The sequence below is a fragment of the Musca autumnalis genome, unplaced genomic scaffold (genome assembly GCF_047663935.1).
Source record: "Musca autumnalis isolate F117 unplaced genomic scaffold, ASM4766393v1 scaffold_2, whole genome shotgun sequence".
In the NCBI taxonomy this organism is placed as follows: Eukaryota; Metazoa; Arthropoda; class Insecta; order Diptera; family Muscidae; genus Musca; species Musca autumnalis.
In genome coordinates this window covers 268306296-268321153 of record NW_027411755.1, presented here as the reverse complement: position 1 = coordinate 268321153, position 14858 = coordinate 268306296, and the positions used below count along the sequence as shown (strand labels likewise).

The window sequence follows — 14858 nt, the reverse complement described above, 5'->3', positions numbered from 1 at the left end:
CCATTCCCCAATAGTCGGCATGATATGATCCAGTAGTCGGCATGTTATATTTAAATAAAGAAAAAATTCATACTTTACATTTTTTTCTTAAATATTTGAAAGAACTATAGCTTAAGCATTAGTTATTTATACATTTCTAGTTTATTTGTATACATTTCTATTGATTACTCCAAAAAATAAGGTAATTTAAACATATTGTTTAAATAAATTAGTTCGTACCAGTAGTCGGCATCTATTACCCAGTTGTCGGCACCCCACAACGTACGTACTTCAAATCATGGCTAATATTGCTTAAAATCGCTAAAGTTCCTTTCAAATTGAAACTATTTTTTTTTTTATTAATTAGCCTTTAAAGTATTTCTTTAGCATTTTTTTTTATAATTTTTAGCTAAAAGTAATCGATAAAAATCAATGTTTATAACCCCATGCCGACTTCAGGCAAATTTTATATTTTTTGTCCCTAAAGTCGGCATCAGCAAAAATTGCACAATTATAAATATTTTTTAAAAATTTCTTTTTCTGAAGTGTTCTTTTAACTGTTCTCTACCTATATAACAAAAATGTTGTGGAAAATTTCTTCATTTTAAAATAATTACAGAGCTTATAAGGTTAACATCTCCACAATTTTTTTCTTAAGAAACATGCATTTTCGGTTGTGGTGAAAAACACTCACTGACAAAAACTTAAATTTCGATATAATAATTGGTCCTAGCTCAATGAAATTTTATATAAAGTTAGCTGACAATATTGTTTAAGAATTTTTAAGATTATTATCCTACTTTGTTTTCTTAATTTTTAGTTATTTGAGTTCAAATTCAAAAGGTGCCGACTACTGGTACATGCCGACATTAGGTGCACTTACCCTAGAATAAAATTGAAACAAATTAACGATATTCAACTGTTGTGAGGGAGATAATATAGGGTTCAAATATGGCCAAACGTGGCTATTTTTCAATGCGTTTGGCGTCTTTATTTTTGACTTGACTATTTTTTGGCGGTTTACAGAATAGTTGACCATTTTGTTGACTAATTGTAAGATGTTTTTCTTTTTAATTAATTAAGCCATTTTTTATTTTGTTGTTTTATATGAGATAGTAAATTCTTAATACAATTTGTAGTAGATTTTAGATTTAGATATGTCATATGGAGTAGTATGAAGGGTGTATATTAAGTTTGTTTGGAACAAGTTGAGTTGACGCACTATGCTCAAAAATTTTTTTTTAAAATTGTATTTTTTTTAAGTAGCCGGCCTTCGGCCGGTTATTTAAGGCTTTCTCCTATGGACAGGTGCAAGCCTAGGACAGGGAACAACTTTTTTAAATTTAAAATTTTTCTCTTATCAGCTGGCCTTTAACAAAGGAATTTTTGGAACTTCAAAGGCCCATATCTCGGGAAGTATGAACTTCCGCGACAAATGTTATATATATATATTTGTGATCAGGGTGACGAGATCTACCTGTGATAAAAAAAAAATTCATTTCGATCCGAGCATAGTTGGCCAGCTCGTCTTATGCCGTTTGTTTTTCCGTTTACAACACCTTTCGTCTTCGGGCATTTTTGGTGACGATATACACTTTGATACGACCAAAATGTGTCTCATCGAAATAAAGGTTTTAGACCCCAAGTATGTTTGGACGAAATTCGTTTCAGACAATTTGGAGTCGATTTAGCCATGTATGTCCGTCTGACTGGCTGGTTCTCACGATAACTCTCGAACGGATCAACCGATACGAACTTCTTAATATTTTGTCCCAACTTAGTATAAGTTCGAAGATGGGCCATATCGGTCCATTCCTTCCTGTTCCTCTCCCACAAAAGTTCAAAATTTTGAATGATAACTCGCGAAGGGAGCAATTGATTTGGACCAAACTTCGCACATCCTATTATTCCTTCCAGATATACATCGGGTTCGAATATGTACTATATCGGTCCACTCCATAGGAGTGAAGTGAAGCACATCGTATTATTCCTTCCAGATATATATCAGGTTCTTACAATTGATCGGTCCACTCCTTCGGGTAGTCATAAACCTTTAAAGTAGTCATACAAAATTTGTTTTTTGTGGTTGTGTCCAATGTGGTATAGTATTAGCTATCTTTCTTATGCGCATTTTTCCTTGAGGGAGGATATTTATTGTTTTTTATACCTTAATTATATTTTTATACAATAATATTTTATGAAATTATTTTAAGAATTTTTAATATTTACTTATAAAAAATGGATTAGTTTTTCCTGTTTAAGGTTTAGCTTAATGCGTACATACATACAGTGGCGGCCATATAATTAAGAACGACATCATATTGAATAATATTTGCCTTGCTACATTCTAAATATTTGAATATTTATATGGAACAAAATTTGTAAATAAATTACACGGCAAGCACTTTCAAATAAAGCCAAAACATGTTTTAATTCGCCCTCGTTTATATGAAAGAAACCACGATTTATTAAAATAGTTATAAATCGACCTGACCACATAATTAAGAACGATATAAGTAAAGATTACCTAAAGGTAATTTTCATGCACAATATGTGAATATATTGTTATGTATTTTAGAAATCGGTTACTCTGATCCATTTCTGGTATCAAATGTCCTTCAATGGTACATATTATTGAGTCTAAGTTTGATAATTAGGGCATACCTAACGTTTTCCAAAATTTGCCCATAATTTGCCGAATTTATTTTATTTTTGGGATCTAAAACGACAGTTTTGGCTTCCTTTGGGACCAAGATAAATCCTGGGCTTTGCCATGTTAAAACCGGTCAGGACCGTTGCTTGGTATCATCCATCCCCTACGTCATCCTAATTACCCTATACCCTAATTATCAAACTTAAAAACAAACAACATTGTTCCACAACATCCCATACGGGACAAGGGAGACTTCTCTCATATCAATGAGTGCACCCCGATTCATATTAGCTCAATGATATGGGACCTACTGTTTATCGCCGAGTCCGAACGGCGTGTCTAAAGACACCACTTGTAGAGAAGTTTTACAAGGCTGAAATACTCAGGAAATGTCGCCACCATTACTGAGGGGTATTTTGCCACCGTTGAAAAATGTTTGATGTTGCCTGGCCGGGGAATCGAACCACCGACCTTCTGTGTGCAAGGCGGGCGTGCATACCATTGCACCACGGTGGCACCCAATTATCAAACTTAGGCTCAATAATATGTACCATTGAAGGACATTTGATACCAAAAATTAATCAAAGTAAGCGATTTCTAAAATACATAACGATATATTCACATATTGTGTATGAAAATTACCTTTAAGTAACCTTTACTTATATCGTTCTTAATTATGTGGCCAGGTCGATTTATAACTCTTTTAAAAATTGCGGTTTCTTTCACATAAACGAGGGAGAATTAAAACATGTTTTGGCTTCATTTTAAAGTGCTTACCGTGTACTTTATTTACAAATTTGATTCCATATAAATATTCAAATACAGCTGAACCTCGATTATCCATGAATCGATTATCCGGGAACCTCCATTATCCGTGATAGAAAAAAATTTTGGACTTTTTTCCATTTCCTCTATATTTCGTTATAAACTTCATTACCCTTGAGTAAAAGCACACTTTCCAATTAATTTGGTTAAGCAAAGAAAAGGTAAACAAACGAAAACTGGAAATTTGCTCATATTATACAATTTGTGTATTTTTGGTATCACAAAAACCATGGAACAAAGTTAATTCAGATGAATATCATGATGATATAATGTATTACAGTAACAAATTTAATAAAATTTGCAGATTTTCAAATTATTGTACAATACTATACCATTTTTACTTCAAAATATGTTCAAAAACTGCATAAAAGCATTGCCTCTATTATCCGGGAAAATCGATTATCCGTAATGCCTCCGGTCCCGACCGTCACGGATAATCGAGGTCCGACTGTATTTGGAACGTAGCAAGTCAAATACTTTTTAATACGTTGTCGTTCTTAATTCTATGGCTGCCACTGTATATTGTAATTTTTTATTTATGGGCCCCATCGCCTCAAATTACATGTGAAATGAAATGAAATGAAAAAGAGAAGTTTAAGAGCTCCTCTCGGATCGTTCTGAAAATTTTTTCAGTAGGTTGTCCTTGCGGCTCTCTTTACGACAGTACAGTTTCTTTCTTGCGCAAGTCCATACTTCCTGAGATATTGGCCTAAAAGCTCCATGAAACCCTGACGGCACCAACCAAAATGGCAAATCCGCAAGATAATTCTCGCAGGGAGCCTCTGATTGGTGCGGACTTTGCACATCGTATTATTGTATTATTATATTATCCAGTCATGTATCAGATTGGAATATGGAATATAGGTATCGGTCTACTCCTTTGGTAACCTTCCTAGGAAAAAGTGAAGTTTAAGATCTGCTCTCGCATAGTTTTGATTCTTTTTTCAGTCGGTTGTTCTAGCGGCCTCATTTACAACGGTAAAATTTTTTCTGGAGTAAGTCAATACTTCCTGCCGGCACATACTAAAATGCCTATTGTGCAAGATAACTCTAAAACTAATTTTATATTTCGAGTCCTTTATGAAGTTTGGTTATGGTACCTAAAGATTTTAAATTGTTCCTTGGTCGGCTTAAAAATATGATAAATATCATTGGTATTAACAGAACTTTAAAGGCCCATCTCTCGGGAAGTATGGACTGTGGTATATATCGGGCTCTAAACTTGACTTGTGACATTACCACAGGTAGATCTTCTTCCTGATTTTCTGTCCTGATTACAAAAATATATAAGTTCTTTGGGGGAGCTTTATAGTATACCCTATACCTATATGCCTTCTATTTAAAAACAATGTTCAATTTAATCGGAAATTTTGTTCACGTGTCCGAGATTTGCACCAGTCCATAGGAGAATGTTTTAAATCCCCTTCCAAAGGCCGCCTATTTTGTGATGATACATAGTGCTGTATACGACGCGCATTCCGTAAGATTTACAATGGTATTCATATTATCACTATCCGTTCATAAATGGCGAAGTTATAAACTTCAAAAGAACATATCTCGGGAAGTATGGACTTCTCCCCAAAGAAATTTATTTTTTCGTTTGTTCCTTATTAAGTACATATATTAACACAACAAAACCAAACATAATGGCACTCCACCATTCCACCATCACCTCCAAAGAAAGAAAAGGGAGGATATGAAGCATAATGTACACACACACAAACATGTTTCAAAGTCCAGTTTCAGGTTTAAATGCAAAGATATTTCCCAATAGTGTATTTGTAAGTCTTAAATAATGATCCATAAATCCACATATTCTGCTCTCTTATTCGTAAAATTGCATGAAAACCTTGAGAATTTTAAAACTCTGTTTTGTCTATGTTGCTACCAATCAATGAAAATGAACTACTATTAATGTACTGTTCCCGAATGTTTCTGTTTTTCACATTTTCACAACACTTCGCATTGTCCTTCTTTTCATGGAAACTATTGATTAACAAACGATTTACTCACTTGCGTTGGTAAATAATAAATTTGCGAATAATTTGATTGCTTAATTTGTTTAAAATTTTAAATTATATTTATGTATTTTAAGGTTTGTTGTTTATCCGAATACAAAAAATTATTTGCTCGTTGACTAATCGCGACTATACTAACGAGTAAAAATACTCGTTGCTAGAAATCCGAGTCCGACTGCCGCGACCTCCGCCGCAGCGCCGCCGGAAGTGAGATTTTGACGTGATGTCAATCACCCGAAAATGACAGAATGATAGACCGAAAAGCAAACTTTCATCATACCGAAATTTCTTTCATACTTTTTAGTTTTTTCGTTCACGTGACAAAAACACTATTTATTGCTTAGTCCCGGAACTCGATCTATAGACGTATAATTGCATGTCAAAATATCAATGAAATTACTCTAGTGTGGCCCGCGACTAAGTCGATTGTCAGACTAGCACGATTTCAACATGGCACGTCAAGTCTATAGCCGAGGGGTATGAAGTAGTGAAACCCATGTACATGGTGTTCTGTGTTTGTTGTGTTGCCTCTTCTTGTTATTCGTTGCAAGTTTTTATCTTCCATTTTCTTTCATTTTTATTTTCTGAAGCAAACGTTAACAACAAAACAAGCACAAAAAGATTTAATAAAAACATCTGATTAATGAAAGAGTGAACATTTAACTATTAATATTAATTTAACTAATAATGTTAATTAAACATTGTTGTTTTTAGTTTATTTATGTTTGTCCTGTTTTTATTGGTATGAGAAACACAACAAGCGCGAATGGTAAAATAAAAGCTCTGTTCCTTTACGAGCAAGAATCTTCAAGTTTTACCACTTTTTACTCAAAAAGCGTTCCTTTACTTCAGACGCCATACAACTTATATGGGGGCAGTTTACAAATTTTGCTATTTTTGCCGGTTTTACCATTTTCAATAGTAAAGGAACAGACCAAAAGAGGATACGCAAAAATCTTAAATTTCACGTTAACGTGTGTGGACACTAAGTCGAAGGTCACACTAGAGTGGTTTCATTGAAACTTTTAGGGATTCTTAAATCGAGTTCCCCACTACAGCAACTTCATGATTTTACTCTAGTATGAACATTGACCTAGGAACCCTGGATTTCATGAAATTGTTTCAATGAAACCATCTAGTGTGACCAAGGACTAACGAAACTTGAAAAGGAACTTTAATAGCTCATTTAGACTAGCCATAAATCCTCGACTGGATTTAATAAATCCAGTACAAATCTCATTGCATTTAGATATAAGCTTTGTTCCTTTACTTTTTAATGGTAAGAGTGGTAAAAGAGAAAAGTGTCAAAATTGTTCAAAATTGCTCTCTCATGAACATTTTTACCAGAAAAGTAAAGGAACGGAAAAATGGTAGATCCTGCAGCAATAGTTGTGTCTTTTTACTTTTTCAGTAATAATTATTCAGTAACTTGTTTCCAGAGAGTAAGAGAGATTTTACTCTTTGATACGAAAATAGAGAAAAAAAGTAAAAAGACAGCATTTAGTAAACTTTAGCAAGATAACAGTTGATAACCAAAACAAAAACATTGGCGCCAATGCATGAATGAAAAACTAATTCCAAAGCAATGAAAAAGTTGTTCAATTCTAAGCAAAATAAATACAAAATTATTAATATATTAATAAAATAATCAATAAATATATCTGAAACGTACTATTTATGGTTTGGTCCACAAAAATAAGGTAAACATTGAGCAGCTGACCATTAGCAGATGATTAAAAAACAGCTGATCGAACTTGCTAAATGTTGCTGGGAAAAATTCTTTCAGCAACTTTTAGCAATTTCTCAGCAAACAACTGTCAAAATTATTCTCTCACTTCGCTCTCTTTTACTAACCTTTGGTGTAAAAAGACAGCATTTAGTAACATTTCGTAATAATTATTACAAATTATCACGTAAAAAGACACACCTAATGTCAGAAAAAAACATAAAAAAATCAATTTTCGTCTTTTATTTCACAGTTTTTAATTTAGTGTTGTCAGTGTTCGACTTTTTCTTCGGTTTTTCGTCCATTTTGTGAAATAATCGTCAAACAAAAGTCGAAAAATCAGTTCTGCCATTTTCTACCTGCAGAAATTTTGCTGGTAGCCTGTGGTAGAAGAGAAAGCCATTTTAGCTCTCTCTCCCCTCTCATTCTCTTAAAAATTGCTTCCAGTTTTGCCACTTTTCGGGGTTAAGGAACGCTTTGCAGGTTAAAAATGGTTAAAATGGTAACCTCAGGTAAGTAAAAGAACACAGCTATACATTTTGGAGGATTTATGCTAAGTTTACATTTACGAAATCCACTCGATTTCATCTGTCAAATCCATAGGTTAAACGTCAAATGAAATCCAATGGATTTCAGATGAGATTTCATTTGACGCTTGAGCTATGGAATTGACAGATGAAATCGAGTGGATTTCGTAAATGTAAAGTTAGCATTAAATGGCAGTCAGCTGATTTTTGTTCATAGCACAATTACCAAGGTAGATGAATCTGATCGAAATTGAAACGTCAAAAGAATTTTTTGTAAATTGAATTCATCATATTACAAATTTATTGTTTAATACTGAAAATGTTAGCACATTATGCTACTAATGCTAACTAAAGAGCAAATAAAGAATTATTTTATCGCAGTTTGCCCATCTAAAACAAATAAACGAATTATTTATTTCGTTTAGATATCGTAAATATTAGTCTTGGTTGATTAAAATCAACTTTGTACATCAAAACAGTTTTAATTTTTCCGCCTTGTTTACAAATTTTTACAATTTAAATTATTTTTAGTGTAGCAATTCACCGATGCATCTACCTTGTTTCTTATACCAGCTTGTAACTTTTTGTATTTTCTAGCAACATGTTGCAAAAAACAGAGTTGTATACGAGGATTTATGCCAGATTTAAAACAAATCCACCCAATACGAGGATTTATTTTTGTATGGGAAATCTGGTAGATTTTGGCTGGATTTAGCAAATAAAACCTGATAATTTGCTAAATCCGGCTAATGAAGTCATATCTAAATGGGCTATAACGAAATTGGTTTCAAGAAACCTTGCTAGTCTGACCATCCATGGTTTAATAAGAAAGGTTAGCCAAAGCTTTATGTCAATTTAAATTTTTTCATTCGAGTGTGCCTAAAACTTCAAAACAATATAAACAAACTGTGTATGTATGTGTGTGTGGTGTTTGAATAATATGCCAAAGAATTTTAAAAACAATCAAATTCAATGATTTTTAAAATTGCTTTTAGACCATTTGTATGGAAGAAATTGGTGAGATTTGCATTGAAACAATCAGTTTATTATATTCACAACTCGATTATGTGGAGAAATGCTCAAAAAATTCATTGTAAACAAACTAGGGATACGTAAAATCGATTTCGGTTAATCGATTAATCGATTATTAGCCGCAAAATTTCTAAAAGTCGTAGTCGACTATTGACTGTGCGAAAACCGGATAATCGATTTTTCTTAATCGACTTTCGAAAGACGGAGTCACTATTATTCGCAGTCGACCATTAGTCGTAGTCTATTATTATTCGTAGTCGACTATTAATCGTGGACGACTATTAGTCATAGTTGACTATTGGGTGTGCTAAAACCGCGTAATGGACGGTACTTTTGTATACATACATACATGATGGATCGCATCAACGAAAATGGTCGATTATATTCGATTATAATCGGTTTTCGGCGGTAAACGAATAATCGAAAGTCGACTTTCAGTACACTCTCAAATAATCGACTAACCGAAAATCGAGTTTTAAGTTTTTCACGAAAACCGTATAATCGAAAAACCGATTATTGCATTCCACTGCGTATCCCTAAAACAAACCCACTTGTTGCTTTTATGAATTTAATAAAAACAAGGGTTCTATAGATTTTTTTTTCATTTAAATCTACCTCTTTACTTATACCATGTGACCATCGACTATGTTGTCACTTTGAGTATACTAACATGGTAGAATAATTAGATGTAGGCCACAGCCATGATACAATAAGAAGGTAGCATTATCAGCCCAGCTGATGGTAACATAATGTGTCAATTGCATTGAATTTATGTCAAATTTTGGCATCTTATGTTACCAAAAACGGCAGTTGCTGCTACTAGTACAAATTTTCGTTATGATTGTTTATGTTCCTTATTTTTAATATTGCTTAGCTGATTTACTAAAAAGATCTTTAGATTTTCTTTAATTACATCCTGTTAATGGCTGCGCTCAAAGGTATTCCAAGCCATGTCTGAATTTGGTATTCCCGCAAAGCTCATCCGGCTTTGTAAAATGACTTTAACTGACACGAGGTCCTCAGTTAAAATAGGAAAGAACCTCTCCGAAGAGTTTGGTACCAAAAGAGGTTTCAGACAAGGAGACAGCCTTTCGTGTGACCTCTTCAACATCCTGCTAGAAAAGGTTATACGAGAGGCAAACGTCAAAAGAAGTGGCACAATCTACACCAATAGTCACATGTTACTTGCTTATGCTGATGATATAGACATCATGGGTCGATCAGTAAAAGAAGTAACTGATACCTTTATAAAAGTCGAAGGAGAATCTGCTAAAGTGGGTCTGGCGGTAAACGGTGAGAAGACCAAGTTGATGGTGTCGACGCGCAATGCGTCCATTGAGCTCGGACCGACTGTGGAAGTTGGTTCCTATAATATTGAGGTAGTAAAAGACTTCGTCTACCTCGGCACCTCCGTCAACACAACAAACGACATCAGTTGTGAAATAAAAAGAAGAATTGTATTGGCCAACAGATGCTACTTTGGATTAAGTAAGCAGTTTAAAAACAAAGCCACATCTCGTCAAACAAAAATAACGCTCTACAGAACACTGATACTACCCGTGCTGATGTATGGCTCCGAAGCCTGGGTACTTGCGCAAGCAGACATGGCAGTGCTTGGTGTGTTTGAGAGAAAAATTCTTCGAAAGATCTACGGACCAATCTGCGTTGACGGTGAATATCGACGTCGCATGAACCACGAGCTGTATCTGCTATACAACGACATCAATATTGTTAAACGTATCGAGATGCAGCGATTGCGTTGGCTAGGCCATATCAAAAGAATGAGCGATGATGAACCCACTAAAAAGGCGTATGAATACATGCCACATGGCGGTGCACGCAGAATTGGCAGGCCAAGGAATAGATGGCGCAAACAAGTGGATGATGAGATGACAAGGCGCGGTATTCCAGAGAGCAAAGCAACAAATAGAGAGGAATGGAGATCTCTTCTTAGTTCGGCCTATAGAACAAATGTTCTGTAATGGGCCAGCTAAGTAAGTAAGTAAGTACATCCTGTTAATGAATTTTAAGACTATTAAATTTAATGTATATTTAGTTTTAAGCTTTTGGAGTAGTGTGTGTTTTGTAGCTTTTGGAACCGCTCTTGGCCCTATGGGCTAGGTTCCCATTTATGAAAATAAATTGAAATTGAAATATAAAAATATTATAAATAAAAACATAACAAAAAGAAAGATAACATCATATTATTCTATTCTGAACATTCCCATGGGAGCGAAATTTCCCATTCCCACGTTTTCCATATTCTCAACGACGTGGGAACTGCAAAACATGGGAGCTGAAATTTCGAAATTAGTTACACCAAATTATTATAGCATACTTTTGGGGGCTGTAATTTTGTTTTGTAATAGAAAATGCCTATTTGCATTGAATTCGCGGTTTTTGAATTAGATTAGCAAAAGCCACAACTCACTAATTTCAATAACCGTGCATTGATTTATGGATTTTTTAAGTGAATGGAGTAAACGATGTTTGGGGTTTTCTAATGAGCACATTTTCTTCAGAATGTGCGAATTGGTGTAAGCATTTTTTTTAATTAGTAGGCAAACATAACCCCCGTACAATCGCTATCGCAAACGATTCATTTTCGAATGTTTTTCGATAGTTTTGCGGATATTTTGTTCGAAAACGAGACACGAATTGAAAACGATTCATTCGTCGCTCAGTTTGTGGCAGGAAAACCTTCGAATTCGAATATCGTTAATAATATTATTAGCGAATGAAAGATGATAGTTTTAGGATAGTGCCGAAAAAGCATTTTTTGGCGGAGTTTCTGTGTTATGAAGTGTTTAACTTTATTAGCGATACGATGTGCGGTAACTGTTTATAAACATTGTTGGTTTGGATTTTGTAACCTAGGCATATGTTGTGTTTATCAACACTTCTTGTTTATATGATACGTAGCATTTATATCGAAACTATCTGAAAAAAGCAAATGGGAATTTTATACGAACTACATAAAATTATTTTTTAAAACAAACAAATTTCCGAATTACAAAATGTTTCTCGAAACAATTTTTCTTGTAAAGAAAAAAACATTCGCCAAATGTTCGAAAATGATATCGTTTTTAAACTTTTGACGAACAAAAGAACAACGTGCTTGTGTACACCCGAAAAACATTTGCCAATCCTTCGAATGTGATATCGTTTTCGGAAGTTGTGCCGGACATTCGAATAATATCCGCATCTAGTATGGGGGGTTTTTGTGAATAAAGTAATAGGAACTTTTTAAGTTTGTAACGAATTTAAAAATTGTATGTTGATTCGGAATAATTTTGATAGGGGTTTAACGAGTATGTCGCTAGTTTTACTTACTCATTAGGAAATGATCGCTAGAATTGGTATTTTGCATATTGTTAAAAAAATTGAAAAAGATAAATTCGGATATTTTTCTCGATTATTACAAATTTTTCGTGTTATTACCAGCGTGTTTTTGTAAAAAGTTTTTGCCCATTCGTTCGTCGATTTCATGAACGAAGACACAATTTGGTTTTCATAGCGGTTGACGTTTGTATTCGTGTGACAAACAAATGAAAGCTTTTTATTTTCGTAATTCTTTGGTTTTCGTAACAAAATCAGACGAACGAATACGTCAAAAATAAACGAATGGAAAAGACCCATCGTTTTGAATGAAAATTAAATAATTTGAGTAATAAATGGCACAAAACACACGAAAACTGGAAGGGAATGCAATTTTATGTATTTCTATAGAAGCACACGCGTATATGCACATCCGTTTCTTCATATTATCACAATTATTTTTGCACAAATTTGATTACATTTTATTCTTATTTTTTATTTGTCATCTGTTTATCGGGGTTGCCATCAAGTAACACATTTTACGTACAGATGCCTATGTCCCTGTTTATACAGGGAAAGTTGATGGGAAAGAAAATTGAGTTTATGGGCGAGGGAGTAGAGAGGAATAAGAGGGGGTACACACACCTCTGTACTGACAAATTCTGTTTTATTTCGTTTTTCTTCGTATACAACCTGAAGTTGGCTGCAGATTTTTTTTTGCATTTTCTTTCATTTTATTTTCTCTGTCGACAAACAAACAACAGCGGAGACAATTGAAAAAATCCATTTGGAGGAAAAACTATTTTTTAAGCAAAAACAATTCGAAATAAGTTGAAATATCAAAATTAAAATGCAATTCAAGGGTTCCTTTAATAATTAATTGTTTATCACACACGTCCTTTTTTACTTTTCATTACAATTTTGCCTAGGCTTTGTTTTTGAACGGCGCAATGAGAAAATGAGTGTGAAGAAGAATAAGAAAAATTATAAAATTGACACAAACATGATTTCCGTGGAAATCAAGGAAATTTTAAAAGAAATTGAGAAGAAAAATTTTCTTTCCAGTTTGAATGTCTAAACACGGTCTATGCAAAATTCACAACATAAGTATCATTGAAACCCTAAAATATAAAACCTTTTATGAAATAGACGAAAGCTTTTAGATAAAAACGAATGGTTCGTAAAATTTTACAAGAACCAAATTTTGAACATATACATGGTATAAGTAAAGAGGTAGATTTAAATGAAAAAAATTTATAGAACCCTTGTTTTTCTTGAATTCCTAAAACTTCAAAATAAAAGCAACAATTGGGTTTGTTTACAATGCATTTTTTGAGCATTTTATTAAAAACGCGAAAAATGAATGAAAAGTTAAGTTTTCTCCACATAATCGAGTTGTGAATATGCTAAACTGATTGTTTCAATGCAAATCTCACCAATTTCTTCCATACAAATGGTCTAAAAACAATTTTAAAAATCATTGAATTCGATTGATTTTAAAATTGTTTGGCATATTATTCAAACACCACACATCCATACACAGTTTGTTTATATTGTTTTGAAGTTTTAGGCATACTCGAATGAAAAAAATTTAAATTGACATAAAGCTTTGGCTAACCTTTCTTATTAAACCATGAACATATACGTTTTATTACGAACGGTTCGTGTGACAGGCAAGCATTTTTACAAAAACACGCTGTACATATCGTCACCATGGTACAATTATTACAGGTAAAAGCCGGTGTTGTTGTACAACAATCGATACAACAACCACGTAGAAATTTGTTGTTGTACGTAATACTAGTGTCAACTTCATTTTTGAAAATTGTAAACAAAAATATAAAATATCAATATGATTTGAAGTCTCATAAATATTGGTTTAATGAAATACAAATATATGTAAATTTGAAAAATGAATTAAAAACTATTTAAACTAACATCATAACATAATTCCGCGTGTTACTTTCCTTCAAAAATGTTGACAGTGGTAAGTATCACAGAATTACTAATAATTCATTGTTAATTTCAGATGGGGCACATTGAATCACAATTTTCAATTCACCAAATCCAAACATACATATATGCGAAGAAAAGATGAAATCCACGATTCAGAATGAAATTTATCAACATTAATGAATAAACACTGCCAAAAACAAATCAAGAAAGCCGACGGTGATGCAGTACGGCAGAAAACTACAAACCTGCTGTAATAGGAAATGCAGTCGATGTTGCCTGGATAAGCAAACATCTCTATTTCTGACTCCCTTATACGGCATAAACAAATGAAACATCTCAATTCGATATATAAAATATATTATGTTCTATGTATGTACATATGTTTCAAATAAAATCAGGGTGTTTGGACATTATCCCCAAAATTGTTGGCTGAAGTTCATAGATGCAAAATGGGTTCACTATTTTCATCCTACAGGTGTAACGAAAGGAGAGTTTCAAAGTGCCTTATAGTAGGTTCAGATTTACGAAATCTGAACGTGTTCAGAACGTGTAAGTTCTGTTTAATCCATAGCTTGACGTTTTGTGTAGCTAAAAACAACAACCACATAGGACTGGTTCGGGATGCCAACCACAGCAACACTTGAGACGAAACTGCTGTTCTGATAACTCTTCCTTAGCAAGAGGAGCCTACTAGGGATATTTTGAACAAATCTGCTTCGTCATAACCAAAAAACACGACTGAGGTTCCATAAGTCGATGGTCAGACTAGCAAGGTTTCTTGAAACCAATTTCGATAAAGTTTCTTTTCAAGTTTCGTTAGTGTC

At 33.6% G+C, this 14858-nt stretch overlaps 1 protein-coding gene across 1 annotated transcript in view; it reads right to left on the bottom strand.

Moving 5' to 3' along the window:
* The window catches only part of Mad (mothers against decapentaplegic homolog 1), a 30973-nt gene extending 25248 nt beyond the window's left edge, over positions 1-5725 (bottom strand). The window contains exon 1 of the mRNA XM_073964953.1: positions 5471-5725. The gene's annotated coding sequence lies outside the window, so the exon portion shown is untranslated. The remainder of the gene's footprint in view (positions 1-5470) is intronic.
* Positions 5726-14858: the final 9133 nt, after the last annotated feature.